Source organism: Pan troglodytes, chromosome 2 (assembly GCF_028858775.2).
Source record: "Pan troglodytes isolate AG18354 chromosome 2, NHGRI_mPanTro3-v2.0_pri, whole genome shotgun sequence".
NCBI lineage: Eukaryota > Metazoa > Chordata > Mammalia > Primates > Hominidae > Pan > Pan troglodytes.
Genome location: NC_086015.1, coordinates 153,689,411 through 153,705,366, shown reverse-complemented (window position 1 = coordinate 153,705,366; position 15,956 = coordinate 153,689,411).

Below are 15,956 nucleotides of genomic sequence, written 5' to 3'. Positions count from 1 at the left end.
TCAATATCTAGTTTCCCCGGCATGATTTATTGAAGAGACTGTCCTTTCTCCAATAATGTTCTTGGTGCCTTTGTTGCAAATGAATTGGCTGTCAATACATGAACTTATTCCTGAGTTCCTTTGATCTATATGTATGTTTTTATGCCAGTAGTACGTTGTTTTGGTTAGTATAGCTTTGTAGTATATTTTGAAGACAGGTAGTTTGATGCCTCTGCTTTGTTATTTTTGCTCAGTATTGCTTTGGCTATTTGAGGTCTTCATAACTCCATATGAATTTTAGGATTTTTTTTTCTATTTTGGTGAATAATGTTACTGGTATTTTCTTAAGGATTGCACTGAATCTGTAGATTGCTTTCGGTAGTATGGTCATATTAATTCTTCCAATTAATGAACATGAAATGTCTGTCTATTTTTTGTGTCCCCTTAAATTTATTTCATCAGTATTCTGTAGTTTTTGTTGTAGAAGTCATTTACCTCCTTGCTCAAATTTATTCCTAGGCATTTTAATTTTTACAGCTATTGTAAATGGGATTGCTTTCTTGATTTCTTTTTCTGCTAGTTCATTATTTGTGTATAGAAATGATCCTGATTTTTGCATGTTGATTTTTGTATCCTGCAACTGAATTTATCAGTTCTAAAGGTTTTTGTGTGTGTGTATGTGTGGAGTCTTTAGGTTTTTCTATGAATAAGATCATGTCATTAGCAATGGTGGACAATTTGACTTCCTCTTTTCCAATGTGAATGAATGAATGCCTTCTATATCTTTCTCTTGCCTGATTGTTCTGGCTAGGCCTCCCAGTACTGTCTTGAATAATAGCATTGAAAACAGGCGTCTCTGTTTGTTCCCGTTCCTAGGGGAAAGGTGTTCAGGTTTTCCCCATATATGACCTTTCTTATGTTTAGGTATGTTCCTTTTATGCCTAATTTGTTGAAGAATTTTTATCATGAAGGGATGTTAAATTTTATCAATTTTTTTCTGCATCTGTTGAAATGATCATATCATTTTTGTTTTTTATTTTGTTGATGTGATGTATCATATTTATTGATCTGCATATGTTGAACAATTCTTGCATCCTTGGGATGAATCCCTTGTGATCATGGAGACATGATGTGTTGTATATCATTTGCTAGAATCTTGTTGAGAATTTTTGCATCTATTTTCATCAGGGATATTGGCCTGTAGTTTTCTTTTTTTGTTGTGTCTTTGTCTGGTTGGGTATCAGAGAAATAGAAATAGTGGGCTTATAGAATGTGTCAGGAAGAATTCCTTCCTCTTCAATTTTCTGGAATAGTTTGAGAAAAATTGGTTTAGTTCTGTTTATATGTTTGGCAGAATTCAGCAGTAAGGCTATCCAGTCCTGGAATTGTCTTTGATAGGAGACCTGTTATTACTGATCTAGTAATACTGATTACTCATAACTGGTCTGTTCAGGTTTTCTGTTCCAATCTTGTACATGTTCAAGAATTTATCCATTTCCATTAGATTTTTCCAGTTTGTTGGTATGTAAGTGTTCATAATAGTCTCTAATAATTTTTTGTATTTCATGATACCAGTTGTAATGCCTCTTTTTCAGTTCTGATTTTATTTGTGTTCTTTCTCTTTTTTCTTGGTTAATCTAGCTAATGGTTTACCAGTGTTATCTTTTCAAAAAATGAACTTTTTGTTTTGTTGATCTTTTGTATTTTTTAAGCCTCAATTTCATTTGTTTCTGCTCTTTTTTAATTCTTTCTACTAATTTGGGGTTTGGTTTATTCTTGCTTTTCTGGTTCTTTGAGATATATAATTAGGTGGTTTATTTGAAATCTTTCTACTTTTTTGACTTAGGCATTTACTGCTGTAAACTTTCCTCTTAATACTGCCTTTGCTATATCCTATAGGCTTTGGTATATTGTGTTTCTATTTTCATTTGTTTCAAGACATTTTTAAATTCCCTTCTTAGTTTCTTTGTTGACTCATTGGTTGTTGAGGAGCATGTTTAATTTCCATGTATTCATAAAGTTTTGAAAGTTCCACTTGTGATTGATTTCTAGTTTTATTCCATTGTGGTCAGAAAAGATACTTGGTATGCTTTCAGTTGTTTTAAATTTGTTGAGACTTGTTTTGTAGCCTAACATGTAGTCTGTCTTTGAGAATGCATCATGTGCTGATTTTTTTAAAAAAAGTATACTCTGCAGCTGTTGAATGAAATGTTCCATAAGTGTCTATTAGGTTCATTTGGTCTAAAGTGAAGTTTAAATCCAAAGTTTCTTTGTTGACTTTCTGTCTAGATGATCTGTCCAATGCTGAGAATGGGGTATTGATGTCCTCAACTAATACTGTAGTAGAGTCTATCTCCCCTGGTAGATCTAATAATATTTGGTTTTTGTATCTGGGTGCTCAAATGTTGAGTGCATATAGATTTACAGTTATATCCTCTTGCTGATTTGATCCTTTTATCATTATATGATGACTTTCTTTGTCTCTTGAAACAATTTTTGACTTAGTCTATTTTATCTGATATAGGTATAGCTACTTCTGCTAGTTTTTGATTTCTATTTGTGTGGAATATCTTTTTCCATCCCTTCACTTTCAATCTATGTGTATTTTTACAGGTGAAGTAGTTTCTGGTAGGCAATATATTGTTGGGTCATGTTTTTTAATCCATTCAGTCAGTCCATATCTTTTAAGTGGAGAATTTAATTGGTTTACATTCAAGGTTATTATTGATAGATGAAGATTTACTCATTTCATTAAAAAAATTGTTTTCTGGTTGTTTTGTATATTCTTTATTCCTTTCTTCCTCTCCTATTATTTATGATTGTGGTTTAGTGGTTTTCTGTAGTGATAAGGTTTGATTCTTTTCTCTTTCTCCTTTGTGTATCTGCTCTACCAGGGAGTTTTATACTTTTGAATGTTTTCATGATGGTGATTATTGTCTTTTTGCTTACAAATATAGGAATCCCTTGAGCATTTCTTGGAAGGCTAGTCTAGAGGTGATACATTTCCTCAGTTTTCCCTTGTCTAGTGAGGACTTTATTTCTCCTTTCTGAAAGATAGCTTTGCTGGGTATAGCTTTCTTGACTGACATTTTTTTTTTCTTTCAGCACTTTGAATATATCATCCCATTCTCTATTGGCCTGTAAGGTTTCTGCTGAGAAATCTGGTGCAAGTCCAATGGGGAGTCCCTTATATGGGACTTTTCACTTTTCTCTTGCTGTTCTTAGAATTCTCTTTATCTCAATGGGATCTAATTAAACTAACGAGCTTCTGCACAGTAAAAGAAACTATTATCAGAATGAACAGGCAACCTACAGAATGGGAGAAAATTTTTGCAATCTATCCATCTGACAAAGGGCTAATATCCAGAACCTACAAAGAACTTAAACAAACTTACAAGAAGAAAACAACCCCATCAAAAAGTGGGCAAACGATATGAACAGACACTTTTCCAAAGAAGACATTTATGTGGCAACAAACATATGAAAAAAAGCTCATCATCACTGGTCATTAGAGAAATGCAAATCAAAACCACAATGAGATACCATCTCATGCCAGTTAGAATGACGATCATTAAAAAGGAAACAACAGATGCTAGAGAGAATGTGGAGAAATAGGAACACTTTTACACTCTTGGTGGGAGTGTAAGTTAGTTCAACCATTGTGGAAGACAGTGTGGCGATTCCTCAAGGATCTAGAACCAGAAATACCATTTGACCTAGCAATCCCATTGCTGGGTATATACCCGAAGGATTATAAATCATTCTACTATAAAGACACATGCACACGTATGTTTATTGCAGCACTGTTCACAATCGCAAAGACTTGGAACCAACCCAAATGCCCATCAATGATAGATTGGATAAAGAAAATGTGGCACATATACAACATGGAATACTGTGCAGCCATAAAAAAGGATGAGTTCATGTCCTTTGTAGGGTACATGGATGAAGCTGGGAACCGTAATTCTCAGCAAACTAACACAAGAACAGAAAACCAAACACCGCATGTTCTCACTCATAAGTGGGAGTTGAACAATGAGAACACATGTACACAGGGAGGGGAACATCGCACACCGGGGCCTGTCAGGGGGTGGGGGGCTAGGGGAGGGATAACATTAGGAGAAATACCTAATGTAGATGACGTGTCGATGGGTGCAGCAAACCACCATGACACGTGTATACCTATGTAACAAATCTGCACGTTCTGCACAGGTATCCCAGAAGTTAAAGCATAATTGAAAAAATATTTAGAAACAAACAATTCTCTTTGTCTCTTTGTCTTTGACTATAATGTGCCTTGGGGAGGACATTTTCACGTTGAATCTATTTGGAAACTTTTCAGCTTCCTGAATCTACGTGTCCATACCTCTCCTAAGACTTGGGAAATTTTCAGCTAATATTTCATTAAATATGTTTTCTACACCTTTTGTATTTCTTCTCCTTCTGGCATTCCTATAATGTGAATATTTGTTCACTTAATGTTGTCCCATAAGTCCTGTAGACTTTCTTCACTGTTTTTCATTTGTTTTTTTTGGAGTTTTTTGTTTTGTTTTGTTTTTTTCTGACTGGATAATTTCAAATGACTTGTCAAGTTCAGAGATTATTTTTTCTGCTTAATCAAGTCTGTTATTGAAACTCTCTGTTTTGTTTTCTATTTTATTTTTCAGCCACACAATTTCTTTGGTTCTTTTTTATGATTTATCTTTGTTGAATTTCTCATTCATATTGTGAATTGTTTTCTTGATTTCATTGAATTTTGTATCTGTATTTTCTTGTGTCTGTTAAGTTTCCTTAGGATCATTATTTTTGCACTCCAGCCTGACCCTGACCAACAGAGTGAGACCTCATCTCAAAACAAACAAAAAAGTCATTATTTCGAATTCATTTTCTGGAAATTCATTGATTTCCTTTTCCTTGGGGTCTGTTACTAGAGAGTTATTATGTTCCTTTGGTGTGTCATATTTCCTTTTTCATGTTTCTTGCCTTTTTGCATTAGTGCCTATGCATCTGGTAGAACAATCACTTCTTCCAAACTTTTTAGAATGGCTTTTATAGAGGAAGACTCTCACCTGCAGTTGAGTCTTAGTGTGCTGATTGGGAATGGTGTGGTGACTTTGTTTCCAGGTAGGTGCAGTGGTATAGACTCTGTTCAGCTTCTTCAGCTGTGTGCAACATCAGCAATAACTGTAGGCACCTCATTTGTCTAGGCTGTAGAAGTTTGTTGTAGAGACCATAGTGGTGTAGGTTGTTGATGTCCTTAGTAGCAAGGAGTTTGGGGAATCTTTCTCTTTTCATGGGGATACGATGGAAAGACATAGCCAAGATGATCCCTTTTGGTGTCAGGTCTGACATGGCCTACAAACAGCCACAGTGGTATTGGGTTCCAGGTGCAGGTGTTTGGAACAGCTGTGGGGCCAGGGTCCTAGGCTCAGAGTCTCACAAAACTATTCTGGTACCTGGGTCTTAGGGTACAAGTTTTCTCTCTGTGGCTGTGTTGGATGTAGGTTACCCACACAGCCAGGATCTATGACTCTGGGATACCCCCTAGCAGCTCAGGTTCAGGGGGCCAGGTTATAGCTATGATTCTATCACTGGAGGGAAGCACACAGCACTGGCCTAATTCTGGGAGAGAGGTGCTCTGAAGGTTTGGGCCTGGGTAATAGGGTAAGCTACAATTTGGGAGCCTGAGCCAATAGGGTTCAGTAGCAACTTGGGTCCCAGGGGTTGAGGCACCATGTAGTGTGATGCTAGACCCTGGGGTGGTAAGGCTTGGCAGTACCCCAGACTCTATGAGGCCAAGTGCAGTGGCAACAAGTACCCACAGAATGGTGGAGCACAGCTGTTGTTTGGGATCTGGGGGCCAGGGACCATCACAACAATGACTCCACTCCCTAGGGAAAGAAGTGTCTCCGCAACTCATTCTCTAGGCTAGTCCAGCTTCAGAAAAGCAGATTACTAGATTTGGTTTTCCTGTATGGCACTGTGTCTCAGCTCAGCCACTGCTTCATTTCCTTGGAACATGGGTTACTATGTCAGGTCAGCTCCAGGATGTGCATCTGCTCAGTTCAGGTAAGGCACTAATTCTCTGGGAGTGATATGCCACTGCAGCTCAGGCCTAGGAGTGTGACTGTTCTGGGTAGCCCAGCCACCATTTCCCTGGAATGCAGGGCACTGTCCCAGCTTAGGTACCAGGATACATGACTGTTCTGGGTGGCCGTGGCACCATTTTTTGAGAGGCAGTGTACTGCTTCAACTTAGGCACCAGGGAGGTGTGGCTGTTCTGGGAAGCTAAGGCATCATTTTCCCAGGTTGCCTGGTGTTGCTTCAGCTTTAGTACAAGGGGGAAGGGTGCAGCAGTGACTAGGAGGGTTATGTGAAGTGGCTCTGCCAAAGCACTGTTTCTTAGGAGGCAGTGCGCAGCTTCAGTTTGAGTCCTGTGGGGTAAGGCACAGCAGCAACTAGGAGGAGATTTTGGAGGAGCTCTGCTAATCTACCATTTTCTCAGGTGGAGGTGCATGGCTTCAGCTCATGCCCCTAGGGATAGGGTGCAGCATCAACTGGGAAGGGCAGGTGGAGCAACTCCACCAAGACACCGTTTCACCAGGAGCGGGGACACAGCTTTAGGTCTGGCCCTGAGGGGCCAGGCACAACAGTGACTAGGGGAGGTGGCTGAAACAGCTCTGCCTCAGCACCTTTTCCCCAGGAGGGCATATGCTGTTTTAGCTGTGGTCCCTAGGTGCAGGGCACAGCAGCAGCAGCAGTGACTGTGAAGGGTGGATGGAGTAGCTCCACCAAGACACACTTCCTCCAGGAGGGAGTGTGCTACTTCAGCTCCAGACTGAGGGGGCAGGCTCCGCTACAACTATGAGAGATAGATAGACGGTTCTGACAAAGTACTGTTTTCCCAGGAGGGATTTTACAGCTTTGGCCCCAGAGGGAAGGGTGTAATAGCTGCTTGCAGCTCAGCTTGGGGATGTGAGGCCACCAGGTGAAGGTGGTTTGGTGCCTTAGTCTCAGGGATGAAGGCATGCCATGGCTACTTGTACCCAGAGCAAGTCACACTCCAACATTTGTTCATTTGCTCCAAGATAACATAGTGCAGTAGCCCTGAGGGCCACTAGGGATAGGGCACAATGTCAGCTCCTTCTCTGGGTGGGAAGCACAGCTGTGGGGACTCCAGGTGGCTCCCTCAGCTGGTCTTAGTGCTTGTGAGAACTGCAGGGGACCCCAATGGTGAAGACTTTCCATGTCCAAGGTGTTGATGGGGGCTGCTGGGATCCTCCTGCTTACCTTTTTGCCATGGGGAGAGGTTTCTCCTGGTTCTCTGCTGATGCAGCCTGACATATGTGGTGGTGGAGTCCCTTTGTTTCCTTCTATTCTCTATGTGGCTACCCTCAGTTTCAGTGCTCACTTGGTTTTTTGTCACTCCTTCGATGTTCTCTGGTGCTATTCTTAAGTTATTTTTGTTAAAATGTAGTTGTTTGTTCATTATTTTGGCTGTCTTTGTGGTGGGGATGAGTGTCAGAGGATTTCACTCTATTTTATCCCATTTTAACTATTTTTAAGGGGAAGCCTAATTTTTAAAAAATTGTGGTTAAAAAAAAAAAAAAAAAACACAAGACCGGGCATGGTGGCTCACGCCTGTAATCCCAGCACTTTGGGAGGCTGAGGCAGGTGGATCACAAGGTCAGGAGTTCAAGACCAGCCTGGCCAACATAGTGAAACCCCATCTATACTAAAAATACAAAAAATTAGCCAGGCATGGTGATGGACACCTGTAATCCCAGCTACTTAGGAGGCTGAGGCAGGAAAATCACTTGAACCCAGGAGGTGGAGGTTGCAGTGAGCTGAGATCACACCACTGCACTTCAGCCTGGGTGACAAAGTGAGACTCTGTCTCAAAAAAAAAAAACCACACACAAAATTTACCATTATAATCATTTTTAAGTGTACAGCTCAGTAGGGTTAAGCATATTCATAATTATGAGCATGTGTCAGAATGTCCTTCCTTTTTATGGCTAAATAATATTATGTATATGTAAAATATTAAGGCATCATATTCCATTGCATGTACATACCACATTTTGTTTATCCGTTGATGGATAATAGGGTTGCTTATACTTTTGATTTTTTAAAAAAATAATTTTTGCTATAAGGAATACTCTTGTGATTTGAGGACAACATTAACTTGAAGGAAAGGTAAATGGAAAAATAATTATGTGCCACTTCATGGCATTTATTTATTCTAAGCATCTACACAGTCTTAGAAGAAAGTCTCTCCCATTACATTGTGTTAGGCTTTGTGACCTTCTGATCACTTGTGTTACCCACAATTGTAATCCCCATCGTCCCCATGTTTTGTGGGAGGGACCTGGTGGGAGGTAATTGAATCATGGGGGTGTTTCTCCCATGCTGTTCTCATGACAGTGAGTGAGTCTCACGAGATCTGATGGTTTTATAAGTGTCTGGCATTTCCCCTGCTTGCATTCATTCTCTCTCCTGCCACCCTGTGAAGAGATGCCTTCTGCCATGATTGTAAGTTTCCTGAGGCCTCCACAGCCATGCAGATCTGTGAGTCAATTAAACCTCTTTTCTTTGTAAATTATCCAGTCTTAGGTATTTCTTCATAGCTGCATGAGAATGGACTAATACATGAGAACAGTACTGAAGAGAGTGAGGTGCTGCTATAAAGATACCTGAAAATGTGGAAGCAACTTTAGAACTCTGCAACAGACAGAGGTTGGAACAGTTCAAAGGGCTTAGAAGAAGACAGGAAGATGGAAAGTTTGGAACTACCTAGAGACTTGTTGAATGGCTTTGGCTAAAATGCTGATAGTGATATGGACAATGAAGTCCAGGCTGAGGTGTTCTCAGATGGAGATGAGGAACTTGTTGGGAACTGGAGTAAAGGTTACTCTTGCTATGCTTTAGCAAAGAGGCTGGTGGCATTTTGCCCCTGCCTTAGAGATCTGTGGAACTTTGAACTTGAGGGAGATGATTTAGGGTATCTGGTGAAAGAAATTTCTAAGTGGCAAAGTGTTCAAAAGGAAGCAGAGGGCAATAGTTTGGAAATTTTGCAACCCAATGAAGCAGTAGAAAAGGAAAACCCCTTTTCTGGGGAGAAATTCAAGCCAGCTGCAGAAATTTGCATAAGTAATGAGGAGCTGAATGTTAATCACCAAGACAATGGGGAAAATGTCTCAGGGCATGTCAGAGAACTTCACAACAGCCCCTCCCATCACAGGCCCAGAGTTCCAGGAGGGAAAGATGGTTTTGTGGGTCAGGCCCATGGCCCCACTGCTGCTCTGTGCAGCCTTGGGACTTGATGTCCTGCATCCCAGCCATGGCTAAAAGAGGCCAAGGCACAGCTTGGACCACTGCTTCACAGGGTGCAAGCCCCAAGCCTGGGCAGCTTCCACATGATATTGAGCCTGTGGGTGCAGAGATGTCAAGAATTGAGATTTGGGAACCTCCACCTAGATTTCAGAGGATGTATGGAAACACCTGGATGTCCAAGCAGAAGTTTGCTGGCGAGGGGGAAGCCCTCATGGAGAACCTCTGCTAGGGCAGTGAGGAAGAGAATTGTGGGGTTGGAGCCCCTACACAGAGTCCTCCAACTGGAGCACTGCCTAGTGGAGCTGTGAGAAGAAGACCACTGTCCTCCAGACCCCAGAATGGTAAGTCCACCAACAGCTTGCATTGTGCACCTGGAAAAGCTGCAGACACTCAATGCTGGCCCATGAAAATGGCTGGGATGGGGGCTGTACACTGCAAAGCCACAGAAGTGGAGCTGCCCAAGGCTGTGGGAGCCCACCTCTTGCATCAGCATGCCCTGGATGTGAGACATGGAGTCAAAGGAGATCCTTCTGGACCTTTAAGGTTTAATGAATGTGCTCTTGGATTTTGGACTTGCATAGGGCCTGTAGCTCCCCTTGTTTTGTCTAATTTCTACCAATTTTTTTTTTCGAGACAGAGTCTTAGTTTGTCACCCAAGCTGGAGTGTAGTGGCACAATCTCGGCTCATGCAACCTCTGCCTCTGGGTTCAAGTGATTCTCATGCCCCAGCCTCCCAAGTAGCTGGGATTACAGGCACCTGCCACCATGCCCAGCTAATTTTTGTATTTTTAGTAGAGACAGGGTTTCACCATGTTGGCCACGCTGGTCTTGAACTCCTGACCTCAGGTGATCCGCCCACCTCAGCCTCCCAAAGTGCTGGGATTACAGGCATGAGCTGCTGTGCCTGGCCAATTTCTCCCATTTCGAATGTACATATTAACCCAATGCCTATACCCCCACCGAATCTAGGAAGTAACTAACTTGCTTCTGATTTCACAGGCTCATAAGCAGAAGGGACTTGCCTTGTCTCAGATGAGACTTTGGACTTGAACTTTTGGGTTAATGCCAGAATGAGTTAAGACTTTGGGGGACTGTTGGAAAGGCATGATTGTGTTTTGAAATGTGAGAAAGATGAGATTTGGGAGGCGCCAGGGGCTGAAAGATATGGTTTGGCTTTGTTCCCACCCTAATCTCACCTTGAATTTTAATCCCCATAATCCTGACATGTCATGGGAGGGATCCAGTGGGAGGTAGTTGAATCATGAGGGCAGTTTTCCCCATGCTGTTCTTGTGGTGATAGTGAGTGAGTTCTCATGAGATCTGATGGTTTTATAAGTGTCTGGCATTTCCCCCTTCTGGCACTCATTCTGTCTCCTGCCACCATGTGAAGAGGTGTCTTCCGCCATAATTGTAAGTTTCCTGAGGCTTCCCCAGCCATGTGGAACTGTGAATCAATTAAACCTCTTTTCTTTCTAAATTACGCAGTCTCGGGTATTTCTTCATAGCAGCGTGAGAATGGGCTAATACAGAGAGGTTAAGTATCTTTCTCAAAGTAACATTGGAACTAAATGCCGGTGCTGGGTTATGAACTTTGGCAGTCAGTTTCAGAGCCCATGGGTTTAAATCAACCTTTATAATATGAAGTAATGTGTTTGAGGATTTGAAGTGGGTAGGCTTGCAAACATTTTGCATTTGCCTGTAGTTATAAAAACTCAGAAATGCTTAAGAAAAAAGAAATGTTGTTAATATTAAGCCAATTGTGCATTTTATCCCACGTCTATTTTCATTTACTGGCCCCCATTGGGGACCAGAATGATGAAGAATATCACCAAGTTTTTTTAATTAAAAAATTTAAAGAAGACTCGCCTCTCACAACGTGGAGTATTCTTGCATATTTTCATCTTCTACTTCCCTTTCTTTTGAATCCTCCATCAATCTTCAGTCAAAGTAGTATCTATTTCATGCACTTTGATCACCCATGAAGAAGTGGTTTATTATTATTTTTCCTCTCTGAAGAAGGGCCCTGTGTCTCTCTCTCTGCTCCACTGATGTTGTAATCTAGGCTCTTCCAAGAGCAGAAACTAAAATATTGAGAGGTTGCTGCTTAAGTGACTATACATTGAGACAAAACGAGCTCCTCTTGGATCTCCACACCTGTGACCATGACAATTTAGAACAGAAGAAAGGTCTTGAACCCATACCATGGTATTTCATCAATTCTAAGATGCCACTGATTGTAGGAAGGACCATTATTTTATATATCACTAAGAACAAAAAGGAATGTTGCCAATTAAACTATGATGCGGTGTCTTAGCTGTAATACTTATGCAGTAATTGATTATACTAACCTCTCATTGCTTTGACAATTCTTTCATCTATTCTGAAGAATTTGGCAAGATCTCCAAATATATTCAGGATGCATTTCATAGCATGTGCTATGCCAATGTTTCTCAAATTTGACAGGGCACATACATCACCTGAGCATCTTGTTAAAAAATGTTAGGTTCTGACTGCGTAGGTCTGGGGGTAGGCCTGAAATTCTGCATGTCTGATACATTTCCAGGTGGCACCGATGCTGCTGGTTGCAAACCAGTCATTGAGTAGCAAGGTGACAGGTCGGTCACCTTTTACATACATCTCCCTAACCAAATGTAGCTCCTCTTCATCTACCTGTGGGTCTCTTCCTGTCTTAGATCTCATAAACTACTTGCTTGTTGCTTTATAGAAAAACACAGGATTATAGTAATTCCTCTAACAATGAATATTTCCTTTACAAATAATCAAACTTACTTTCCACCTTTGCTAGGCCTATTCTTTGTATGCCTTTTTGTTTCAGCATTGAATTATACTGTAAAATTTTTGAAGACATTTTAAAGAGCACTTAAGCTGAACATATCCAATAGGAACAATGCACACGACTCAACAGAAGTGAAGGTATGTAAGCCAGGTGAAGTGGCTCACACCCATAATCCCAGCCTCTGGGAGGCTGAGGCAGGAGGCCAGGAGTTTGAGACCAGCCTGAGCAACATAGCAAGACCCCTGTCTCTAAAACCTAAAAAAGAAAAATAAATTAAAAATTGTAAAGTGAAGAGAATATAAACAACTATGACCAGGTTCATGAATCACAGGCAATGACATCTCTATCACAGCTACTGCCTGGCCAACAGCAAACACAAGATACCATCAGATTGTATGACTCATCCCAATTTCTCTGCAGTATTAAAATAGGAAAACGGTAGAATTGTGAAACACCGTATATTTAAAAGAGCAAGACAGTAAGAGGGCAAGAAAAGATATAAGAAACAAAACTACATAAAGTGCTTTGCATTTATTTGTTCATTCATGTTTTCTTTATTGAGTATTGACCATAGGTAAGGCAGTACATTCTGAGGTAATAGTGGTGAACAAGCAGTTCCCCAGCTCCTGCCCTCAGATACCTTACAATTCAGCAGGGAGACTGACATTAAGGAAATAGAGTCAATCCTCATTATTTGTGGATTCCAAATTTGTGAATTTGCCTTTGGGTCAGTCTACTAGGGCTGCCATAACAAAATACCACAGACTGGGTGCTTGAGCAACAGAAATATATTTTCTCACTGGGGGCTATAAGTCCAAGATTGGGGTGCTAGAAAATTTGGTTTCCAGTGAGACCTTTTTTCCCAGCTTGCCGTTGGCTGCCTTCTCACTATTGGTCATGTTGTGAAGAGGGAAGGAGAGATACAGAGACAGGAGAAGAGAGGAAAGAGGAGGGAAGGAGGGCTCTCTGGTATCTCTTTCTCTTCTTATAAGGGCACCAGTTCTATCAAATTAGGGCCCACTCTTATATAAGACTGCATTTAACTTTAATTGCCTTCTTAAAGGTCTATCTCAAAATACAGTCACATTGGGGGTTAGGGCTTTAACATATGAATTTTGGGAGGATACAGGACAGTCTATAATAGCCTGCCTGCTAAAATTTACTTGTAACCCCCGAATCAATATTTGCAGCACTTCTGTGGTCATTTATAGACATGTGCAAAGCAGCAAGAAATTTGTATTGTCTATTGCACACATTCCTGAGGCTGAACAAGGTGACTCCCTGACTTCTTATTTCGGCTCCCATATTGTAAACAAGTATTCTTTTTGTGGTCTATTATTCCCATATTTTTCTCATTTTTGTGCTTTTTGTTGGTGATTTCACAGTTTAAAATGGCCCCAAACATCGTGCTCAAGTGCTGTCTAGTGTTCCTAAGCAGAAGGGTGCAATGTGTCTTACAGATAAAACGTGTTAGATAAGCTTCATTCAGGTATGAGCTGGCCATGATTTCATTGTTAATGAATCAACAATATATATTAGGCTGGGCGCAGTGGCTCATGCCTGTAATCCCAGCACTTTGGGAGGCTGAGGCCGGTGGATCACTTGAGGTCAGGGGTTTGAGACCAGCCTGGTCAACATGCTGAAACTCCATCTCTACTAAAAATAAAAATTAGCCAGGCGTGGTGGCATATGCCTGTGGTCCCAGCTACTTGGGAGGCTGAGACATGAAAATTGCTTGAACCTGGGAGGCGAAGGTTGCTATGAGCTGCGATTGTGCCACTGCACTTCAGCCTGGGCAACAGAGCCAGACTCCATCTAAAAAAAAAAATATATATATATATATATGTATATATATATAATTTCATTATATATATATTTCATTATATGTATATGTGTGTGTGTGTATATATATATACACACATATATATATACACACATATACATATAATGAAATTCTTTAGTGGCAACACACCTAAAACAAGGTTGTGTATTGACCAGTTGATGAAAATGTGACCAGAGGTTCGCAAGATCCTAACTGTATATTTCCCCTAAAAGCAGTGGTTCAATATTTGCAACTTCATGGAACACGAACTACCAAAAATAACAATAACTGTAATTGAAATTAATTATTTAATTGCAATGTGAAGACACATTATAAGATTCTATGAGAAGGTTCTATAGAAGCATCATAAGGGTCTATATTTAATATATTCATTCAACATATTTGCAGAGTGAAAAAATACTGCATATCAGAAAAAATAATAGATGAGGGGAGAAATTAACATTGGAGTCTCATTATGCAGTATATAGCTCAAAGTGTGATAGGCTTTCATGAGTCCTGCTGGGTATTGTTTATTTGTTCATTTTTTTGTGTTTTTAACAAAATAAGATTGCTACAATAGTAGGACTTTCAAGGCTGTGAGTTTTTCAGTTCCAAATTTGGAATTTACACTAAAAACTGTGAATGCATCTGGAGTGGGGGGAGCCAGGGGACTGGAGGGCGGCAGCTTTTTGCTGTGGTGGATGAAGATAGGAGGTTAGGGAAAATACCCGCCCCTGGTAGAAAGTAAACCCAGAAATAAATTTGAAAATTAAGAAGTTTCTCTATTCTTGGTTCCTACAAGGAAGCAAAACAAAGAATGAAAGGCGTAGATCAGTTTTTAAAGTTTTTGTGATAATTACCTTTTTTCCCGTTTGAAAACATTTTCTAATTAAATAATTTGATCTCATATACATAAGGGAGGCACTGAAGTGATTATTTTTCCAGTTCCATTAAGGGCTTGTGTTCTGACTTACAACCACCAGGTGGAGACAAAACAAAACTAAAGTATTTCCCATATTTTGAGCTTTATATTGAATTTGAGCAATTCTTTAAATCAGGAGTATGGGAATTTTTTTTTTCTTTTCTCTTGTGAATAAGCCACTGACCTCACAGGGCCAAAAACTTCATAGATCAAAGATCACATACAAATTCAAAACAAGCACAATTTTTGAAGAGAGCCATAATGTGTTCAAATCAATATCTGTTAAAATTAAAACTGGGAAACATGTATCTTTTAAATAAGTTTTTAAAAAGTAAATATATTTTCATCCTGCAGGAGCCAGATTAAAAAAAATAAAATTTCCAGGTGACACTATGGCCAGTTAGAGAATGTGAAAGATGAAGTAGCGAAAAATAGGAAAAAACAAAACAACAAGGAGAAGAAAGAAAGAGGAAGAACAAAAAGCAGACACAGACACAGACAGGCATACACAGAGTGAAACACTAGTGGCTGAAGCTGGCCTAGAGTGTGAGATTGACACACAGAGACAGCTAATGTCCATGCCTGTTATGGGGCCAGCATGGTTTTGATCCTTCTTCTCCAAGTGTACTGAGGGTATCCGGGTCAACAGTCCCACAGAGCTCTTTAAAAGGCTGATTAACCTCCAACCATCCCCTTTCTGAACTGGTTCTGCTTTTATTTTCAAACTTCAAAGTTTAATTTCAAAATGAAGATTTCTCTTTCCATCAAAATTGAAAGATTTTTCCCACTCCATGTAAAGGGGGTAGGAAAACCCCTTTAAAAACTCGAGTTTCTAAAAGTTCCCTCTTTGTAACTTTAGAAATTTGGGGGTGATATAGTTAATATTCACAGGTGGTCAGGTAGCCTTATTCCTATTATTTTTTATTTGGGGGTTTCTCATTTCATAGTAGTTGGAAGTTATAATTCTAGTGGCCATATAATTGTTCTGAACCTTATTGACAATCAAACCTACTGTGTGCACGTGTGCGTGTGCTAGCAGTCACATGCCCGTGTGCCTATTTAGAGCCCTGTGAAGATGTTCTACCACAGGAACAAAGACA